The sequence below is a fragment of the Podarcis liolepis genome (genome assembly GCF_965112155.1).
Source record: "Podarcis liolepis genome assembly, chromosome: 8".
NCBI classification, from domain to species: Eukaryota; Metazoa; Chordata; class Lepidosauria; order Squamata; family Lacertidae; genus Podarcis; species Podarcis liolepis.
In genome coordinates, this window is record NC_139560.1 from 28727984 (window position 1) to 28751321 (window position 23338).

At 41.8% G+C, this 23338-nt stretch overlaps 1 long non-coding RNA gene across 1 annotated transcript; it reads left to right on the forward strand.

The window, feature by feature from the left end:
- The first annotated feature begins 1121 nt into the window (after nucleotides 1-1121).
- On the forward strand, nucleotides 1122-14361 carry LOC310713456. The gene is made up of 3 exons (XR_014529266.1): nucleotides 1122-1257; nucleotides 7088-7191; nucleotides 14155-14361. It is a non-coding gene; the product is annotated as an uncharacterized lncRNA (long non-coding RNA).
- Nucleotides 14362-23338: the final 8977 nt, after the last annotated feature.

The window sequence follows — 23338 nt, forward strand, 5'->3', positions numbered from 1 at the left end:
TTTAAGACTCTCTAGTCTACATATTGAGGTCAGGGATAATCAAGCACATAATCCAAAACCGCACTGAATAAGAGATTCTATCAACTTCACTTGGAGTTATTCATTGATGAATATTCAGCCCGTCATCCAAAATAAAAAATAAAAAAATGCAATAGCAATTTCATAGCAGATGGGATGTGAGTACTGATGAGAAATACTGCAGTTTACGTCAATACAAAGTGAATCATTTCGTTTCTTCGGAACCCCCATATTTTTCACTTGCTCAGTTACAAAAGCAAATTATAGAACAAATCAACTGGCTTATGAAGTCCAGCTCCCTGAATCTCTCATTTAAATGTTTTTTTTTAGACAGCTTCTCAGCCAATTTCCTATTGAAAACCTTCACAGATGGATATTCTTTTCTGGGCAGTTTCTTCCATTGTCATAAGAACATAAGAAGAGTCCTGGAAGATCAAACCAAAGGTCCATCTAAGTCCAGCATCCTGTTTGCATGGTAGCCAAACAGTTGCCTATGGGAAGACCAAGAAAGATAATGAGAGCAACAGTGCTCTCCTCCTTCTGTTCTCCCTAGCAACTGGTATTCAGAGATATTGTATGCCATCTTTGATACAGGAGATGGTACATAGTCATCATGACTAGTAACCATTGATAGTCGTATGACTGTCTAACCCCCATCACTGGTATGCTCACTTAGGAATCTTTGGCGAGGGGCTTAATGAACAGCATTTTGAATGTCTAACTGCGCAAAGGCCTTGTTCAAGCATCACTCTAAGTCAAATTAAGGACCGTACCCAGAAAGAGCATAGGAAAGGTAAGTGTGGATATGGCCTGTGTTTTCTTTGAAATAAACCACAAGCAGTAAGTAAAAAATAAGTCAAGAACAAACCTTGGCTTATTTCTGGTTTACCATTTGTGGTTTGTTTGAAACAAACAGGCCACAATCTGCTGTCGCACAACACAAGCAGCTATAGTATTTTGTATATGGAATATGTTGCACACAGTATCCACAAGTAAACAATGTTTTAAAGCATATTGTTGCTCGCCACCCCTATCTCCGAGTGGTGCAAGATTCCAGCGGTTCCACACACTTACCCAGGGTTCTTGTTTCCTTTTAGAAATTATGCACAGTGGAGACGGTGGTGTGCTGCCATATGTCTGGAACTTCTTGGACATAGCCAGGGTTTAGTCACTGGAAATGGTATTCGGGTGGAATTACTGAGATGTCCCGGAAAATCTGGACATATGGCAACCCATGCTGTGAGTGTAGATTTTGGTGAATTTCCTTAAATATATTTCCTTTTTTAAATATGGCAACCCTAATACACACACACAACCTGAGCCTACGATGCAGGGTCTTGTTTCTCCCATAGCTGCAGGCTTGGATTTAAGCAGAAATCAGCCATGGCTCTCTCTCTCTCTCTCTCTCTCTGCCTTTTCCAGCCCAAAACCTCAACAATCACTATGGTTTGTGCTATAAGCATTTTTCCTCTAGGTCACATCACAGCAAACTCTCCTCTCCAAACTCCTGCTTTGCCATACTAACTATGTAAGAGCTGGAGGAAGGGCCCTACCCATTTGCCATCTGGCACAGAGTCCACTTTCTACCAATGCTCAACATGTTATATCAAAAGGACCCTATTCAACTGGGATATTCAACCTCAAAGACCACTATGGTTTGTACTATAAGCATTTACTGCTGGCACAAAACCATGCTGAACGGTTTCCCTTTTTTGTGTGACATGGCAACAAAATGGTTTCTGTTTTAATTTTCCTGGCTCTGTCAGCTTGATAAATGGATGTGGAGAAATGCTCCAGATTTCGCACTGCAGACCCACTTTACTAAATGTTCAACACTACCTAATTATACAATCAACACAGAGACATTTCTTCACTGCGCATAAACAGGATGCATTTATTCACAAGTTGATGTTTGCAGGTGAAGAGAGTAATTTTCCTCAGAAAAGAATTGCTTACAGAATAAAGGTTAGGCAGCAGCTGTAAGCTTTAAAATGGAGCTGTAAGGCCAACTGTAACAATGAGATAGGCAGGCAATAAACTTATAGGTTTGGCTCAGGGAAGATTGAGTAGGCAGTGCACTATTCCAACATTCAGCACAGTTTATATTTTATAACTCTGACTGGTAAGCATGGAGGATGCACGCACCTCCTTTAAATTGCAGGTGCTATATGAAAAGAGGGGTGGGAACCCTTGACATTGAACCTATAAAAAAGGATATTAAAAAAGCTGTAGATGTTGGTCAATACAAGAGTGATATACTGATAAAGTTTAACGAGGAATTTAAGAAAGCTACTATCCAATGGATAGCAGAATTATTAAGGGCATTGGCTGGGCCTTCACACACTGCTGGTGTGTGAAGTCATGTGCACACAAAGTTAGCGACAATTCACATCTATCCTGTAGTTTCTTGAGAAATACTGTGTTTTGATGCATTCCTCCCCCAAACCAACTTCAATCCTATCTGAGAACATATGCTATATGAAGACATTCATGCCCCCTCTCCATGCAGTGGTGGGGGCAACTTGGAAACACATCTGACTGTGCTAATGTGTATGACAGTGTGCAGATGCTATTTGAAATGCAGTGTGGAGAAATGACCTTGCCATGTTCAGTGCTGGTAATGTGTACACAGCCTCTGGGTGATAGACAGCCCTGCTGGTTACCTGTTTTGGGTAGCGAATGGACCAAATGTAGTGTCCCCTCTCTCTCTCTCTCTCTCTCTCTCTCTCTCTCTCTCTCTCTCACACACACACACACACACACACACACACACAATGCATAAATTGACCATCCTACTAAGGCACAGAAGATGATCAGAGCACCTTCACAAGAAATTTTGATTCAGATAGCTGTCCTCAACCAATTACAGTGGTACCTCGGGTTAAGTACTTAATTCGTTCCGGAGTTCCGTACTTAACCTGAAACTGTTCTTAACCTGAAGCACCACTTTAGCTAATGGGGCCTCCCGCTGCTGCCGTGCCACCAGAGCACTATTTCTGTTCTCATCCTGAAGCAAAGTTCTTAACCTGAAGCACTATTTCTGGGTTAGCGGAGTCTGTAACCTGAAGCGTATGTAACCTGAGGTACCACTGTATTCAACAAAAACCAGGCTGGGGTGGACAGAATTTGCAACTTAAAGCAGCATCAAAGTGAAAAGCTATGGCCAAACCAGAACATCATTCAAGTCTTGGATCACAAGGGTTCAGCCCTAGATTTTCACTGAATACCAGTGTGGCCTGGGAACATGTGGATTAAGAACAGATGCAGGGAGGGATGTGCTGCAACATGTGTAGACTACCTTTCCCTCAACAACCACAGCTTACCCACACATCTCAACACTTAGGCAACTGGGTTTCCAGATCAAAGGATGTCGTTAGATGCGTACTAACATGAATTTATGCCCAACATCATCAAAAATTTAACTATTTCCAGCAGAGAAGCTTTGCAACCACTTGAAGTCACACTTCTAGGGAGCATTCTTCACCTTGATTAGCTTTCATTGCCTCAAAAAGAAGCAAGGAAATTCCATGAGTGAAGGAAACTGGGGCAGACAGACAGAGGAAATTGGGCTTCCTCTAGGCACAATAAACACAGAGTAATGGGCTGTCAGAAGATAAAAGGGTCAGGACTACTCTCAGATCCTCAGGATCATTCTACGAACACCCTGGAAACCCACCACCTAATCACAATATAGCTCTCACTTAGGTCTATGGATTGCGTTATAAAATTCACAATGGGGTGAAACCTAGAACTGAGGTGCGAATACTCAAGATTTTTGCATGCAGTCTTCAAAAATTCAGTGTTTGGTTCCCACAGGTTGTGCCCACAGATTTCAATGTTATTTTATCATCATCCATGTTTAAACTGATGGTTAATTTTATAATGCAAATACGGTTAATTTGTTTTAGCTTGGGTATGTGATTGTTCCGGTGTTGATAACATTTTTCCTTTGCTGTTGGCTTGCTTTATTATAAATTGTTTCTGTTTGGCTTTGTGTGTTTAATGTATACCTTAAATTGTACTGTATGTCACCTCAAGGTTCATTTAATTTATATAGTTATATAGGGTTTTGTTTTTTTATTCATTCATTGAACTTATACCCCACCCTACCCCACAGGATCCCAGGATGGCCTACAGTCGTAATAAAATAACATTAAAACAATTAAAACCATAGAAGCTCTTAAACATTAAAAATACAACAAACCCTTAGCACTAGGCTATTATTGCACATGTCGATTCAGAAATGAATGGTTGTATCAAATGAAATTATCTTGTTAGCGCAAGGACTTCCTGCTGCAGAACAGCAATTCAAAGGATGTTCCTGATTATTATTTTTTTACATGCAGACCTAAGGAATGAATGAATGAATGAATGAATTTATTACGGTCATAGACCAGAAGAAAAGAAAAAAAAACATAAAAGGCAGCAATAATTTACAAGGGAATGATGGTGTCAATTAAAAGGAATGTAACATTTTACGTCAGCTTCTATCCATGGCTATGGACTGTAAAGTCTACATCCAACACAGAGATCCTCATTATTTTTACATGCAGGTCTACAAACTGATCATCTAACCCAGACATGGCCAAACTTGGTCCTCCAGCTGTTTTGGGACTACAATTCTCATCATCCCTGACCACTGGTCCTGTTAGTTAGGGATGATGGGAGTTATAGTCCCAAAAGAGCTGGAGGGCCAAGTTTGGCCGTAGCGCAGATCACAATTATGTGTGTTGACTTCATAACAATCACATCTCACAACACCCCATTGTCATAAAATTCCCTTTCTGAGGCATAAATCCTCATGTATCCCCATGATCTTTATATGCACACCTGAAAGCCACCCATGACTTTCATATCACATCCATTCCTTCTTACACATTGCAAACTAAAAATCGCAGTGCGCACAATTGCCAAATCTTCCACTTCCCTCAGCTGTTGAAACAATCATTGCTCTGTTGGAAAGACTCAGCCAAATTAGTCTTTTCTAACTGGCATCTTTCTTCAGAAAGAACCTTAAAAGCTTTCATAATTCCCTTTTGAAAAATAGCAATAACGTGTCATGACAGAAATTTGGAGCTGAGTCAGGATGAACACCTTCGCCTGAGTCATGAGCACCTTTGCCGGCAGCACGTAGTATATCTTGCAAATCTCCTGTCCAATCATCTTGTCTGTTGGGATTCATATGCAAGTTGCTACAATATTGTGATTGGAGTGCCTATTCGTTTTCACAAAATTGCTATCTGTGGACCTTAAATCCTGTTGGATTGCATTTTCTTGTGTTTTCGATGGAGTTTCCATCAGCAAATCCCAGTAACTGCAATTTACTCATTAGCAGAACCTGACGGTTCATAATAATTCACCATTTTAACAAGCCTAGCTGTTTACAAAAGGTGACTATTGTATATTAGATATATATAGCACAACACCAGGCTATGCTGTTGTAAGCTTGTCAAAAAAATTCTGCTCTGCCATAGGATGGGTTTCATATCTATTCTATATTTTTATCTTATGATTTTGTAATTTCCTATTATTATTACTTCTAAAATAAACATAAGTAAAACTAAAGTTTTATGAACATCTTGTACATAATCAGCACAATGATCAACTTACCATTCAATTCAAATTTCATCATAATCTGCTGAATTTTTGATTTAATTAATAATTTGTACTTTGGATCTGCTGCTACTAAGGATTCTTAGCTTGACCAGTCTAGCTGTCCACCATACGTTTTGTAAGTTTCTTTTGGGAGAGTTATGAACATAATATTTCTTGAACACCTGATCTCTAGTTTTCATTTCTCTAAATTCCCCTCTTAGAAGTCAATCAGTTGAAAAAAGAGATTCTTTTGTTTCCCAGTCCGCACCCAGCTTTTCATGCTGTGAGGGGAGAAAAGTCTCATTGCCAGAAAAACATCACAAAAGTCATTGGACTGTTCCAAATGCTACATTCTTCACCTAACACATCTCAGTCACAAATCCGCATTGGTTGAGGCCTGATATTTAACATTTGCATTGGCAAATGAGCAAAACCAAATGTGAAGAGTTTTGTGCCTCTTTTTCTAGGTCCCCAAGTGCCCTTTACATCTGTCTCCTTGCATTTCCCCCACGGTCTCTGTTTGCCACTGCCACCATTTTAAGTTGGGTCTCAGCTTTATCCCTGGAAGCCATGGAAGGTCTAGGGGGCCTAACCAGCCATTGTTTTATTGGCTGGTCCAGTGAAACTATATTCTGACCTGAACTAACCAGAACCAGGGGCTACCCCAGGTGGTATTTCAGAGTTAGAGTGATAAAGTAGTATTACAACTGGAGCTCCCCTCTGGACTCTGCAGACACTTCCACCATACTCTTTACTCATCAGATTCCACCCCAATTTTGCTCCAGTCCTGATCCTAATCTCATCCATTGGAAGCTCTACATTAGGGGTCCATTTTTAACAAATTATAGCAGTGTCACTCAAGTAGACTTTCCATTCAAGGTACCCAATAGAGAAAGGCATTTCATCTATTACTGGCTGTAAGTTATATCCTACTATAGTGCAGTGTGTCTAAACAGGATAGTCTTGGTAAGTAGTTTGTACCATGGAGCTAACACTGTTTGGATGGAAGGTAAATCATTTTGTTTTCAGGTGAACTCTTCCCAATGTGAGCTGAGTATTGCAATAAACATTGTGTTTCGCTTCCAGGTGATATTTCTTTCCATACACGGTTTGTATACAGTTGAAAAGTGTTGTTAGGCACAAGGAGTACAAGCTGTTTTGAAAAGTGGGCTTGTGGGCTTCCTCCCTTCTCCCTCACACACAGTGATTTGCAGCTAACCATAGTTTGCCACACTGTCTGAACACAGCAAATCGTGGTTTGTACATACCATTCTTTGCCAGACCAGCACGCTGGGACCAGAAACCCCTGTGGTTAAGTTCTGCATCCATAGTTTTAAAAATTTATGTTCAATGTTCCTCAAATATAGAAGATAAATTATAGCACACTGAAAACTTAGCAACTGATGTTTTCCCCCTGATTTTCCTTCATTTGATCTCTCTCATACTATGCCTTTATTCTTTCTTATACACACAGCAACATGGATGCTTACTCATCTGTCCTATGGGCATTGAAGTTCTTTTCTCTTCCTGCTACAAGAATATGAAATTGCAGTTGCACAATGATTGAGCATGCAAAAGGTAAGAGGATTATGAAGAAAACCTAAGCTTGTTTTTTCCTGAAGACTTTTCTTTTCCATAACTATTTTTTTTAAAAAGGTTGCTTTATTTGGAAAGCACTTCTTCTCTGGAAGCTTTATGGAAAGTGTAGACTTAGCAAAGACTTTGTGACTCATGGTGGGATTTCACCCTCAAATTATGTTGCGTCAGCAGAACAAAATGCTGCAGCAGTATAGCAGATTTACACCAGCAATAAGCGGCATTAACACTGTTGCGTGCCATCCCAATCTCAGAGCAGTGCGACAATCCAGGGGTTTCAGACAGGTTTCAGTGTTTCTTTCTGGGTGAGGTACAGCAGAGACTGTGGTGTCTTTAGGTTATATGGTTTATTTACACATATATACAGCTTGAGCCTACGATGGAGGGATTCACAGTATTAACACTCCAAGAGGATCTTGATTCCTCCATAGCCACAGCCTGGGAAGTCAGACATTGCTCTGTCTCTCTCCCCAGCTTCCTGCTTTGCTTCTAGGTTACATCACTCCAACAACTCTCTGCTCTCATCTCTGCCTTTGTCTTTCTAACTTCCTTGAGTTGAGGGGGGACACACCCATTTGCCCTCTTGCACAGTCACCTCATCAGGAAGCTATCCTGGCTATTCCAAGAAGTAAAAGGGGGGAAGCCCAGGCATTAGAAGGGTCTTGGCATACAATCTAGCCCAAAAAAACACCTCATAAAAACTTATTGTAGAATATCAAAACAGAGAGGTATTCCATAGATGGGATTTGTCAAGTGGGTACAAGGTGCCAGCATTTATGTGCATTTATATTCAGTGTAAAAAAATTCAAACAGTTTCTTTGCTAGACAAGAAATCTGCCTTCAGGCAAATATTTCTTGTTTGGAAGGAAGTGGTATATATTTAAATACTTCCCCCTTTCCCTTTGATATATATCGCAAAGTTAAAGGCTTTGTTCAAGCAGCAGTTGTAAAAATTGAACTCCTATGATTTTTCCTCAGTTACATACGACAGTTATTCTAATGTCATAATGATTTGTGACAGGTGGACATTAGAATGCTGCTCCTATGCAGCCGTTCAAACCTTAAGCGGGAGAGTAACAGACACTTGCTTTGTCCAACATGGAAATATAGAAAGAGCAGAAGGAAGCAACTTTCTAAGCAGGGATGAGGAATCTGGTGCAATCCAGATTTTGTTGATCTCTTATCAACCCCAGTCAGTGTGGTCAATGAGAACAATGAGCAGTTCATGAGAACACTGCAGGCTCCCCCCCCCCAACTCTGGTTTAGAGGATAACCAGTGGCACAATGTGTCTAGCACACTCCAGATCCAATGAAGGCCAGAGTCTGATTTCATCAAGCTTTCTGGGTCTCTTTCTTCACATCACCTGCTCAGGCAGAGTTTGATCTTTAAACCACCACCTATGCACAAATTTGTAAATAACTGCATAACCGTGCATTAGTGTAAAGCTAAAGGTAACCCCTGACCATTAGGTCCAGTCGTGGCCGACTCTGGGGTTGCAGCGCTCATCTCGCTTTATTGGCCGAGGGAGCCGGCGTACAGCTTCCGGGTCATGTGGCCAGCATGACTAAGCCACTTCTGGCGATCCAGAGCAGCGCATGGAAACGCCGGTTACCTTCCCGCCGGAGCAGTACCTATTTATCTACTTGCACTTTGACGTGCTTTCGAACTGCTAGGTTGGCAGGAGCAGGGACTGAGCAACGGGAGCTCACCCCGTCATGGGGATTCAAACCGCCGACCCTCTGATCAGCAAGTCCTAGGCTCTGTGGTTTAACCCAAAGTGCCACCCGCATCCCTGTGCATTAGTGTAAGCAAGCACTAATATTAGTAAATAGCAAGAATTTATGAAATCAGTACTATATATATATTTTTAAAGCAACAATCCTTCAGGTCCTCTTTCCAGGCTAAACGCAGCTATAGAATATGCTGCACCCCTAGAATGTCTCACTACCTGGAGGCGGGGTGTGATTGTAGGAACAGCTTGGAAGATTTAGGTTAAAGAGAGAGGTATTTGAAGTCATAATTTTGGATGCAAAGAAATCAAGCCAAAATAGACTTATTAAAGTGTGTGTGGGGGGGGGGGGAATTCTTGCGGTTGAAAGTGCCAGGAGATAAACAGATTGTTGTGTTTGTTATGAAAATTAGGCTCTTTACATTTCCCAAAAGAATAAAACTATACATGTTTTTCCTCAGGCAGTATTCTGAGATTTCAGAGCCACGTGAATAGCATGAGTGTGTCGGGGGGAGTTCTTCTTGTTTGTCACATAAGAAGCTTCTAGAATGGCTCACTTGAACAAGTTGCCAAATTGCTTATTCCCCTCCCTTCCCCCTTCCCCCACAATATAAGGGTTCAGTACTATCATGCTGAAAAAAATTGCTGGGGAAAACATAAGGGAGAAAACTGGGTGCATTTCTATATTTTGCATAGAAAGAAATGGAGCCCTGGATTTGAGGTTTGCTACATCCCGCCCGTTTCTGTGGTTTCCTTAATGTGATGGCCTGTGGTTGATACAGATAAATGAACTCAGCTGAACTTTGTGGGTGCTGATTGATTTACATTGGCTCCTGCTTCCAGACAGGATGCATGTTCTCTCACTAGAAGCTGTTATCAGCTATCAGCAAATACTTTAAATTGCCCTTCGATAACCTACTGCTCTCTCTCAGTTACCATCCATTTTTTCCTGGTGCCTGAGAGTTCAATATTCTAGATTACATCCTTAGTGTTCTAATACTGACAAATTGCTTAAAGTGTAGCCGGATGAGATATTAGGATAAAAAGGAGGGCATGATCCATTCCTGTGGGGATGAAGATGCTTCACTGTAACTCCTCCACATCCTTCCATCTGTCTTCTCCTAACCCCGATTTATAATTGGTCCATTGCATGGAACCAGATTACAGTATATTCTCACTTCTCCTTCTACTAGAACACTTCACTCAGCCATTTCCAGTAATGCAGGGGTGGGAAAACTTTCTCAAATCATTCCCCTCTGGAATGGGTAAAATTGATGGTAACTGCAGCCAGACAGGTTATAGCGAGTAATTGGAAAAATGCAGAAGAGTTAGGGGTGAACCAATGGAGGGAAAAACTGAATAATATTATAATTTTAGAATATCCAACTGTGAAGATACACAGAGTGTCAGTGAGAAAGAGGAGTATTGGTTTGAGAAGATATTGAATTATTTGGGTCGGTTTGAACAATTTGGGGCAAGTAAAATGTTAAAAGTGAAATAAACCTTGTGGACGGAGGAGTGTTAATGTATATAAAATTGTACATATGGTTGATTTGAATATGTTATTATTGGTTATGTATACCCAATGTACCAGCCGCCTGGGGGGTTTCGCTGTTTGTGTTTTGGTTGTTGGTGAAAAAATAAAAATAAAAATCATTCCCTTCTGGGCAACCTGCCAAGGGACATATGCCAGTGGAGAGTAGGGCCAGAGGCAAAAGAGGGGGAACCAACAGATATTTCTACATCCCCTGATTCTATATCCCCTTCTATCCTCCATCCAGGAGCAAGCAAAGCAAAAGGCATCAAGGGCACATTCTAGCCAGCTGAAACAGTCAAGGAGGGTGTAAAGTAGGGCAAGGAGGGGGTGTGACTGAGGAGGCAGCCACAGCATCCTCCCTCTCCCTCTTGGTCAGTCCAAGGGTGGGGTGGGCACAGGTGTTCCTTTGCCAACCATAAGCAAAAGGAGGCGCCACCGATCTCATCCCCAGCTTGGGTGTGGCTTCCCTCCCTGTGGCTCCAGCCTCAATGAGGGAGCCTATAATGAGGGCACTTGGTTTTACACCCCCTCAAAAAATGTGCCCCTGCAGCCACACACACACACACACCATGCTATGCCACTGCCATCAAGGATCACGTTTTTAAAATCTCAATTATTTATAGAAATGTTTATAGGATAACAAAAACACACCTTTAAAAAAGGCTTTGCTCAAGTTTTGCTGCTAGAAACAGTGCTTTTCTTGAAATAAATTCAGGAGGGGGGTGTATATGTCATTTGGAGACATTTCCTAGAGCGGGATGAAAAAGATAGCAACTGACAACAGTGCTACGAGGAATTTGCACCGAAGAAGTGTGGTGGTGACACAGTTCTTGACATAATGAGGCCAAATGCCTTATCTGGCTCTTCTGCAAGAATCCCGTATCATTCCCTTCTAGAGTCTGATCAGGAGTGACTAGACATTACAGTGGTACCTTGGCTTGGCTACCAAACAAATTGGTTCCCGAACACCGCAAACCCGGAAGTAAGTGTTCGAATTGCGAATGTTTTTTTGGAAGCCGAACTTCCAACACGGCTTCCAATTGAGTGCAGGAAGTTCCTGCAGCCAACTGGAAGCTGTGCCTTGGTTTTTGAACTGTTCCGGGAGTCAAACGGAATGAATTCAGTTTGACAACCAAGGTACCACTGTACTTGTTTGACTTCATACAAGTCAAGGTGTCATCATCTGGACCCACCCTTGCTTTACTGGCCTGCTAATAGATCCATCCATCCACCTTGTCCCATCTGTTATGTTTTGCTCTGCAACACCATTCTTTTATCCAGCTCATGACCATGCACGGCAGTTCCTACATAAGCAACTTTCCATGTTTTCAAAGTGTTTCTCAACCATAATTTTGGCTTTAGCGCTATGCTCCTTCAAAGCTTCTTTTTAATTAGGGGAGAGAGATCTGGAAGGAGAGGGTGTGATGGGGAAAGACATGGGACTGTTCGTTCCTTTTCATTAAAAAACAGCAGAGCAATAAGGAAGTAGGAGGAAAGGTCTGCACTAATACCCAAAATATTTTCTTAAGTACATGCAGATGAAACAGTAGATCAGTGGGTTGGCAAACATTCTGGACCCATGAGCAGATTTGCAAACCAGAGAAACTGTTGTGGGCACCACAGTACACAACTCAACCAAGCAGACGTCACAACCCATTCTAGTGATTGCAGCGGAATACTTATTTTGAGCTTACTTTCAGCGGCAGCGGAGAGGGAAGGAACCCTGGGGGTGCCAGGGGACACCTCTTTGGAGCAAGCACACCTACAGAATGTACATGGGTAACCCTCTGAAGTAGATTAACTGCATTAAAAATCTTCAGCAGTATATTAGCAGTTGTCAAGACGGGGGGGGGGGGAGGAGAAAAGAAAGAAGATGGCATTGCTACAACCAGAAAAATATTACTTATTTATTGCATCAGAATGCTTTCCTTTGTCCAAAGAACTGACGTAAAGGTGCATAGGCTGTCCCCATTTTACCCTCACAACAATCCTGTGAGCTAGGATTAGTCTGGGAGAAAGTGCCTTGTTCAAGGCAAATAGGTAAAAATATTGCTAGGTAGGGATTTTGAATAGTTAGGACTCAGCTAGATTGGTAAAGAAAAAGTGTTCTATATGCATTGTATATGCAGTATAACACTGTGACACCAGATGGTGCTATGGAGTCCTGTCTTTCCCTACCAGATTTCCCTGTATGAGTTTGCAACGCGTTTAACTGAATTGCTTCTTTGATGTGTCTAGATCCAGCCCAAGTCTTTAGCCAATATTCTATTCACTGAACATGTGGATCTGTTTTATACCATGTTAAGACATTGTTCCAGGTGGCCTAGTAAGATCTACTCTGACCAGCAGTTCTCCAGCAACCCAGGCATAGGTCTTTCCTATCATCTCGTACAGCTGAGTCACCAGGAATTGACTCAGGACTTCCTACATTCAATACATAAGCAATGAATGAGCTATGTCTCCAATTTCAGTCCTTGTACAGTACATAGAAGGGAGATACTCAACCAAACACACAGATGAAAAATCCCTCTGAAGTGCAAAGCCAATCAGGGCACATGCTACCTCAGCAAGGATCATGCTACTCTGCCTGGTTGCTAAGCAACACCTCCACCCATCCCACTCTTGGCTGATTAACTTTAACGCTAACATAGTTAACTCTTACATTTCACACAAAATGATCTCTGCTGTTGCACTTCCAACAGCTGGAACACAACTCCCATCAACCCCCGCCAGCATATCTGAGGGTTAAAGGGTGATGGGATTTGTACTACAGCAACATCTGGAAGGTTACGAGTTCCTCACCCACACTTTAAGGTTATGACCTTAACTGAGCTCAGCTACAACCCGTAGATAATAATCTCTATAATAAGCTGCCGACAAAATGATGCAAGCTGTTAACTATAAAAGTTGCCAGAAAAAAATGAATACTGTTTACGAGGAAATAGAAATACAGAGAAAATAGAAATACAGGAAATAGCTGACAAGGGGACTGTTTCTAAGCAAAGCTGTTTCTAAGCAAAGTGTTTTCTTAAGGCAGTAGTAGTGACAATTCCTGGAATAATTCAGTTTTTTAGAAAAACATGGGAGAGAAGTGCATGTTAAAAGAGTCCTGAAAGTGATGATTACTAGGTAGTATCATCTATTCAACCAATTTTCCACAGTGTCCATGAAACTTAGTAAGTTGGCTATCCATAACACCCTTCCTGGGGAAGAGGGAGGAGAGTTTTATTGTGCATCATGCCAAGATTAAAGGGTGTGGCAAAATGTGACTCCTGTCTTGGCAGGCCATGGCAGAGGGTGACTACAGACAACCATTACCCAACTGGCAACTTTCCATCAGGTATGCATCTGTCAATTTCTGCCAAGTGTTGAGAAAATGCTGATTGTGGTAAAATTTATTATGGCTCTGCTTCCCCAGATTTACGATTGGGAACAGATATCTAATAAAATTATCCTGAGCCCTTTGTGCATGTAAGCACTTGAGAAACTAGGAATATGAACATCTTGAACCTTTAACAGTTTAAATCCTCTTAGGTCACAACTACTACTCACTACCTGGGTTTTATTCCCTTTGCTTTTCCCTTTCCTTTCTTCTCCTCCCAAATATGCCTTTTCATTACTTTTAAATGATTGTAAGCATTTGAGTGTGACCTGTTTTCATTTTTCGTTTCTGTACAGTGCCTAATAATTCCAGTCACTTTCTAAATGCAAGCATGCGTGCTGCTGCCAAGAAATAGGGAGAGTTTCACTACACATCTTACTACAGAGAGGGCTGGTGCCCGGCTTGAATGAACTCTTGGCATAGTTCCACCAATGCCACGAAACCATAAGGCAGCAGGCAGGTCTACCATTTGCTTCAAGACCTGAGCTCCAGCTCCATTGTTGTCAAGCTAAAAGAAGGGTTAAATCTGGTCTACGCTTCATTGGAAGCAATTGCAGCTAGCCCGTGTAATAAACCTGTCTCTTCTGGTGATTAAATGTGTGGTGCAGTCCTCTTTATTACATACTTCAAAGCATTCAAGGATGCAATTATACTGGGACAGCGTGGCACTCGGATTTTTAAAGGAAAGAAATGGCATCGTATTTCAACAAACTTACACTACCCTAAGTCTGATGGTTTGCTTCAGGCCAATGGACACTGATACCCAGAGTTCCCCTGCATAAAAGGGCTCCATTAATTTAATTAGACAAGGCAGATCAGCATGCAAGTTGCATGCACATAGAACCCATGCACTTTCCATTGAAGCAAATAGGGCAGACCATGCAACCCTACAGTACAGACAGAACCCTAAACCAGAGACAGGGCATCTATGGCCCTCTAGTTGTTGCAGGACTCCAACAGCTGTCAGCCCCAGCTAGCAGGGCCAATGGTCAGGGAAGATGGGAGCTGTAGTTCCAACAACATGTGGAAGGCCACACATTCCCTACCCCTGCTCAAAACTAAAGCTGAGCAAGCATGAGCCTGCTCTCCTTCGATGCTGCCAAGAGAAGATCAGATATATCTGCTTTTGTTTCCAGAGTTTGAATGAGCCTCAGATGAAATGACAATTTCATCTGAACTGGGACCCGGGGTTAGTTTTACCGTAAATAATTTATCAAAACAAGCCAGGTTCAAAACCAAGAGCTTGAAACTGGCTCGTTTGGACAAGCTACAGTTAAAACTAACCACAACAGTCCCAGTTCAGATGAAACAATAAACGGTGGTTTGTTGGAAACAGAAGCAGGTCCTTTCAATCTCTTCCTAGCAGTTGTGCCCAGATGGGGGGTATAGGGGAGAGCACATGAGTCTGAGGCTCATTCAAATAGCTTTAAATTGCGTTTTTAGTCTTACATCCAAATGCAGTCTGTGGAGTGACTGTAGCTATTCATTTATTTTTGGTTTTACTAATTAATGGGTTAACTTTTTGCAGACCAGCACTTCCAAAACATATAATTGTGATGAGGATGAGAGTGGAGCTAATTATTCTGATTTCAGCCTAATGTATGCGTCTCTTCACGTAACCAATGAAAGACCAGAAGAAGGGGGGGAAAATAGATCCTACAGTCTTGCACACATCCAATTATAAAACACACAGCATTGGGGAAGATTATTCTCAAACGTTATCTGCAATTCTTTTGATTGAATTTCTGGGCTTAATGGGTAGGGAGGGCAGAAATGGATAGTATTGTGTTCAGTTGAGGCAGGTCACAGGTTCACACAAAAAACAAGGACACCATTAAGCAGTGGAGGCAGTGGGTGTTGCACATTCAGCTTTGGGTATCATTTCCCCTATGTGGGTCTTCTGGTTCAAAAAAGCAGACCCATGGTCATCTTCTGCTAGACGGCTATAAATGAACAGGGCTGGTTTGTACAAGTTCTAAAGTCTCCATTGTCAGGTCACCTACTGGCATGAAAAACTACCATTAGTCTATAGCAGCGCAAAACCAAAGGTTTTGAGGCATTCAGAGACAAATCATATTTAATACTCATAGCCAACCTGTGATTATCTGCCTGCCAATGCTGTACAGGAAGCTGTGTGCTTCTGAATCTCTTGATGGTCACACAGCTGTTAAAAGCATAGGATTCCTGCCAAGAAAAATAAAGGTGACAATATTAAGACTAAACCAGGCCCTCCGAGTGTCCCTATTTTCCAAGGACATCCCTGATTTAGAGAAGCCGTCCTCGTTTCTGATTTGATCCCAGAATGTCCCACTTAGGACATCCCTATTTTCATTGGAGAAATGTTGGAGGGTATGGAGTTATCTGACCCCCAAGCCATTTGAACGCAATCCTGTATAGGGAAGTTTTTTAAAAAATGTTTAATGTTTTATTATGTTGGAAGCTGCCCAGAGTGGCTGGGGCAACCTGGTAAGATGTGTGGAGTATATATAGTAAAATTATCATTATGGAATAGGACATCCCTATTTTCATCGGAGAAATGTTGGACAATTTTTTTATTGCTGACCCTCACCTGATTCTGGCTCCTGACAATATTATCTCATTTGCCCCCGGAGGTAAACCATTTTTTAAATTTTGTAAAAAAAAACAAAACCCACCTTTTTTCCCCAATCGCTTACTTTGCCAAGTGACCTACATCAACCAACTTAAGTCAAGATTGGGACCTTTGTGACCCTTTTGTTAACCAGAAGATTACCCATTCTCCTATGTACTAATATCCCCCCCCCCCAACAAGCCCAGTGCTTTTTCCTAGTTTGTTTTATCTCTGATTTATAAACTGAGAATAAGTAGATGGGAAAGGGTTTGTTTTCCTTTTCTGGTTGGTACTTTAATTATAGATAAGTACAGTGCTTTTTTAAAAAATCTGGCTGTATTTTCGAAAACCAGCAATAAACAACAGAATAGGCCACCTAGAATGAAAAGGCACTGAGCTAGCAGGAGGGGATATATACTGAAATTTCCTCCACTGCTTTCAGAACCTCTGAAATTCAGACTTAGACACTTAGGCCTTGGTTGTTATCTTTTTAAAAGTCATGCGCTTTACGGTTTGTGTTTAATGTGGATGTTTTCCTGTTAACCTATTGAGTTTGTACGTTTCTTCTCGTTGATCTGATGTAGGTGCCCTTTGAAACAGAAGCCAAATTAGTCCCATTTTGCCTATTGCTTTGCAAGCTTCAGCACGGCGATAAGGAAAAGTCTTTGCATGACGCAGCACTAATCCATGAGCCACAAGAAAAGTTATCTGCAAATACTATGGATAGTGCTGTAGCTCAGTGGTACAGCCTCTGCTTTGCATGCAAAAGGTCTTAACATCTTGAGGTAGGGCTAAGAAAGAATCCCTGCCTGAAACCTGTTATCAGCAGAGTCATTACTGAGCTGCGCACACCTTTCTGTGTTCTGCTGGGAGACCAAAGTGGGACTTGCAGCGAACGTTTCAATCTGGTGTGCTCTAGTTCAGGGTTCCAGGATATGGCAGGTTTACAAAATATCCAGGTTTACAGGATATAGCAGGAGTTGGGAGCCTTTGGGTGTAGGTGTTAACTTTATACAGTGGTACCTCGGGTTACATTCACTTCAGGTTACATACGCTTCAGGTTACGGACTCCGCTAACCCAGAAATAGTGCTTCAGGTTAAGAACTTTGCTTCAGGATGAGAACAGAAATCGTGCTCCAGCAGCGCAGTGGCAGCAGGAGGCCCCATTAGCTAAAGTAGTGCTTCAGGTTAAGAACAGTTTCAGGTTAAGTACGGACCTCCGGAACGAATTAAGTACTTAACCCGAGGTACCACTGTACAGTCCCATCCCCAAAGCCATGATAGCTAGATTCCCACCAAACACAGGGATGTGTGAGTGAGTCCTTTTACAATGAAGAGGACTTGTTTTTTTTGCTCCAAACCTTGAGACATGTACCAGTCTGTCTGCCTCAACTCACGTTTTCTCACTCACAGTAGCTGGGCTGGTTTGTTGCTTACCACATTCATTCTTGATCCATTGCTTCAAGGTCTGACAAACATAACACTCTTCTTATTGAGGGATTCATTAGTCACTTGGAATGGATATGAGATGAAGGTGAGTTGTAACTGGTTGCTGATTCCACAAAAGCACTAATGGTTTTCTAACCATTAGAAATCAATGGGGTTTAGTTCCCTGAGGGAAAGTGCACTTGAGGGTCTCCCTCTTTCAACAGAACATTGCAGCCGGTTCTTTACAATCCCTCTACAAACAGGCTCACAAAGAGGTAGGAAATTATTATGGAACATGTGTAACAATGGGATAAATTGCCAAGGAAAGGTAGCGTGTTTTTGCAAGCAGGCTAAAGTGTGCAGGGCATGTACAGCCTGTACTTCAAACACCCAGCTTTGGAGCAGCTTTAATTACCTAGCAACTGCTTCAGTGCAGAACACAATGACATTTTCAGAAAAAGGAGATCCTGCTTACATTAGGTTACAGTGTTCCTAATTAATAATCTCATCTTAAAAGGTCTTGCTGAAATATTAATTTCTTTTGCTTCCGTCTTAGTGTGGGAATCCAATGGTTATGGTTATTAATTCTTAGGGAGATGTGAGTTTCTAGCAAGGTTGCAACAAGCAGAGGAGATGAAGAACAGAGGATGAGTGGATGAACAAATTGACCATTGGATCCAATTTACAAGAAAAAAGGAGTTTAGACTAAACACTAGGAAGAACTTTGTGATGACACAGGTTGTTTGACAGTGAACGTGAACTGCCTCAGAAGGTGGCATACTCTAATCCATGAATGGCAAACTAAAACCCAGGGGCCGGATCCAGCCCAATCATCTTCTAAATCTGGTCCGCAGATGATCTGGGAATCAGTGTGTTTTTACATGAGTAGAATGTGTCCTTTTATTTAAAATGCATCTCTGGGTTATATGTGGGGCATAGGAATTCATTCATTTCCCCCCCAAAAATATAGTCTGGCCCCCCACAAGATCTGAGGGACAGTGAACCAGCCCCCTGCTGAAAAAGTTTGCTGACCCTGCTCTAATCCATTAGCGGTTTTTAAACAGATGTTAAATGGCCACCTGCCAGAGATGCTGTATTTCTGTTGTTACAGTTGTTGTAATTATTACCTGCCCTTCCAGGGCAAGTTACAACAATTTATCATTCAGAATTAAAAACATATTACATTCACAAGAATAGGGTGATCCTGAAAACATACATTTTGACTGTCAACGGCTAGGGTAAAGATGTGTGTCCCCAGCATTTGCCAAAAGCTGTATAATAGAGAATTATGGGATGAGAATTCCACCACTTAGGGGCTGCCACGTGGAATGCCCCTGGGCCATAACCACCCCACACTTCTGAAGGAGGTGGAACTACCAAGAGGGTCCTCTGTGCTAATCGTAAAACCTGGGAAGGTCTATAGGGAGGGAGGTAGTCTTTCAGATATTTGGAGCCTACGTTATTTAGGGCTTTAAACATCAACATGTGCACCATTAACTGGGTCCAGAAATGGCCTGGCAGGCAATGCAGTTGTTTTAGAGCAGGTGATCTATCAATTGATATCTTGCATTAGCAAGCAGTTGGACTAGGCAACCTTTGAAGTATCACTCAGTTCTATGAGGTAAAACTCTATGCATGTTTACTCCAAAGTGAGCTCCACCCAGAAAATAATACTGAAGCCTATTTCTGTTTGCAAAATGTCATTAAATGAAGGAAGCTGACCAAAAACATTGAATCTGTGTGGGGGGTTTTTTTAAAAAAAAATGCTGTAGGTTTCAAGCCTGTCCTTGATTATCACTCCACTTCCCACTTCTCTGTAGAAGATGGTTGCAGCATCCACCTTGCCACAAATGTCTTGCAAAGGAGGCCGGTCTCACAAGTGGTGTTGCTTATTGTCTGCCAACAACTCCCCTTATTTCCTGTTCACTTTGCCCAGGGAGGAATTCCAGAGCTATGAGCCAATTAACTGCATGGGCAATGGAGCATCCAGCTAATACCTTCCTGTCTCTGAGGGACCAGGGCATCTTGCTTTCCTTGTACTTTCCCTAAGGCACCCATTGGTAGTTTGAAGCCAATTAGTCCAGCGCATGGAAGAAACACAGTTCCTTGGCCTTGTCACATATGCACTCTTACCCTAAAACCAAAAATAAGGATTGTATTAAGTATGAAATACAAAATGGAAAGTAGGATAGTACTTTCAGATAATAAACAAGCATTAAAGAAATAGCTAGCTGATGAAAGACTGCTGGAGGAGTTTATTACTCACACATGGAGGGTCACCCAAATTTAGATTCTAACATACAAGAGCCTTGGATGGTCAAAGATGAGGAAAAAGAAATATTTGCACCATGCACAATATTTATTTTCTTTTCACCTAAGTGACTTTGATTGATAGGTTGCCTGTTGCAACTAATGGGCTGAGTAGCACATAGTCAAAGTTGCTCTTAACGCCTTTTGGGAAATGGGCCAATTCAAAAGGATATTGTCCTGACAGGCAGAAAGGAAGGCATAGGCTGTGTACTCAGAAGTGGAAGTAAAAACATGACTATGTACTTAGAAGGAGCAGAGGACTGGAGAATTTGTATGTCTCAAAGAGATACATCTGGCCAGGCTAGAACTATGTCACAGTGACACCTTATTATACAGAAATAAACTTCCTAAGATTAACTGGGACAAGTGTATTGTAATTCCCATCCATTGCAGTAGCCTTCTTCCTTCACTATTTAGGATGGGAAACCTGTGTCCCACCAGATGTTGCTAGACTACAACTCTTGCTGCCTAGAACTGACTGGAGTCAACAACTTATATAAGGACACAGATTCTCTATTCATGAGTTAGAGCCTTTTCACTATATTTCCCAATCTGCTTTCTTCCATATATTATTGACAGTGCTATTATTTATTAGAATTTTCCTCCACTTTCCAACAATGCTCTCAAAACAGCATTCTCACTTTCATCTGCTGTGATATGTATGTGGACATTGGGATGGAAAGAGGGAAGGGGTGAAATAGTTCTGATCTTGCACAGTTCTGACTACTTTCACATATCCATCTTGCATACCCTCCAACATTCCCCCCCCCCAAAAAATAGGGACGTTCCATTCCCTAATGATAATTTTACTATTTATACCCAACACATCTTATTGGGCTGCCCCAGCACTCTGGGCAGCTTCCATCATATATAAAAAACATAATAAAACATTAAATGCTTTTTTTAAAAAAACCCTTCCCTATTATATAGGATTGCCTTCAGAAAGCTTGGGGGTTAGATAACTCCATACCCTCCAACGTTTCTCCAATGCAAATAGAGACATCCTAAGGAAAAGTGGGACATTCTGAGATCAAATCAGTAACTGGGACGGCTTCTCTAAATCAGGGACGTCCCTGGAAAATAGGGCCGTCGGCTGCTTCATTTCCTCTCTGTGCCTCAATTGAGTTACTGAAATTTGGATGTGTGCAGTTATACAAATTCTAAAATCACAATTCTGAGAGGAGGAATTGTGGGATGTGCAAAGAATAGACCCAGGATAATGAGAAGACAAACTGGCGTAAAATTGAACAAGAAGCAACAAGGGTTCCAGCACAGATACAGTGTGTTGTTGCTGCTTGTCTAGCCTTCCATGGTAAACAGCTGGCCCTGGGTGCAGGCCCTGTGTAGGCAGAATGCATCTGAATGCCCAGATTTACATAACAGCTAGGATAAGTGCTGCCCAGAAACTCAGCACAGACACATTACAGTCTGTTCTCAGTCTGTTCTCAATTCTGCGTTATCAGTTGTTGCAAGCAGGGAAAAGAAGGCAGTTGGTTGGTCTGATAACACTCTTAACTTCATGCAGCCTTCACTGTAGGTCTTACCCTATGAAACACCACCCAGTTGCTCTCTGCCTGTGGGAAAGTTAATGTTTTTCTGAGCAGTTTGTTACAATATGTAACAAAATCCATTGTTAGCGGTCCTATCTGGTTGATAGGCATGCAAACATAAAAATCAGAATGATAGTTTTTGAAAACATGGAGCTCAGTGTTGGAGATATATCTTCCTCTTCCCCATTCGAAACTGCTCTTGCGCTATTAATAGAAAGTTCATTCCGTATTAGTAAGGTCACTTTGCTGTTTACGTTGAATATAGCCAACCCAGGTCAACCATGTTGATTTCTAGTTGACCCTGTGTGACTCTAGATCAACTAAGGTCAAATTTAATGTTCTAAGAATATGTTGTGGGACCCATCTGGGAAGGTTCCTGAGTGGTCAGGAAGATAAAGTCAGCTTCATTGGGTGACCCCAGCTTCTTCTTCTCTCAGAATACTAGGGCCAGGGTTCATCCAAGGATGAGAGATTCAGGGCAGACTAAAAAAGTACTTCTTCACATAGCTGATAGCTAAGCTATGAAATTGGCAGCAAGACATTGTATTGTCCACCAACATGAACAGCTTTAAAAGGGGATTGGGCAAATTGATGGAGAATGAGGCTTCCTATGGCTACCGATCATGACAGATATTTGTTACCTCAAGTATCAGAGACAGCACACTGGGGAAAGGGCTATTGTGCTTCCAACAGGTATTTGATTGCCTAGGCCAGGCATGGCCAAACTTGGCCCTCCAGATGTTTTGGGACTACAACTCCCACCATCCCTAGCTAACAGGACTGGTGGTCAGGGATGATGGGAATTGTGGTCCCAAAACATCTGGAGGGCCAAGTTTGGCCATGCCTGGCCTAGGGTGTGGAACAGAATGCTAGACTAGATGGGGACCTTTGGTCTGATCCACCTGACCTCTTCTTATCTTCTTATATGTTACTTGGATCTGTTCTGTACCTGTTTCTCCTCATCATGGACTTCCTTTGTGTGCTGTGGCATTCTTGGCACAGCTGACTTTTTGTCTACTATTAGGCATGAAGCTGATGGATTTCAGTGGAACAAACTAGTGCTTTTTCTTCACCAACTATTAAGTGTGTTATCTGACCAACTTCTGACCAACTACACTGAACATAGGAGGCACAGAACCTTTGACGTGCTTTTCATTTGGGCTAGGTGTTAAAAATTGTGATTCAAACTCATTCAAAAGAAATCTGACAAAAATGAATGGGAAATGGGATTGATGTAACTGATCCTTAAAGCAATGCATTGCCATTGTGGTGTGATATACCAAAACTATGGATTCATGTTTTTTCTCCTACAGCACTTGCAATTGACACTATATTTGCCTTTAGCAAGATAGTTTTGCAAAACTAGTGTGATGTATTATTTTGCTGTTTCCTGAAACCATGGGTGACACTCATCCCATTGTTGACTTCCCTACTTTTCCTCCTCCTGTATCAGCCTATATTTGCAATGCAAAGAGCTGGTACAGGGGAGGGGATGGAGAGCTGCCAATGGCACTAGATCAGATGTTAACACCACTGCAGTTTTGGGCTATGAGCTTTGGAAGACACCAGACACGAATAGTGCCATCTCTAGAAATAAGTGCT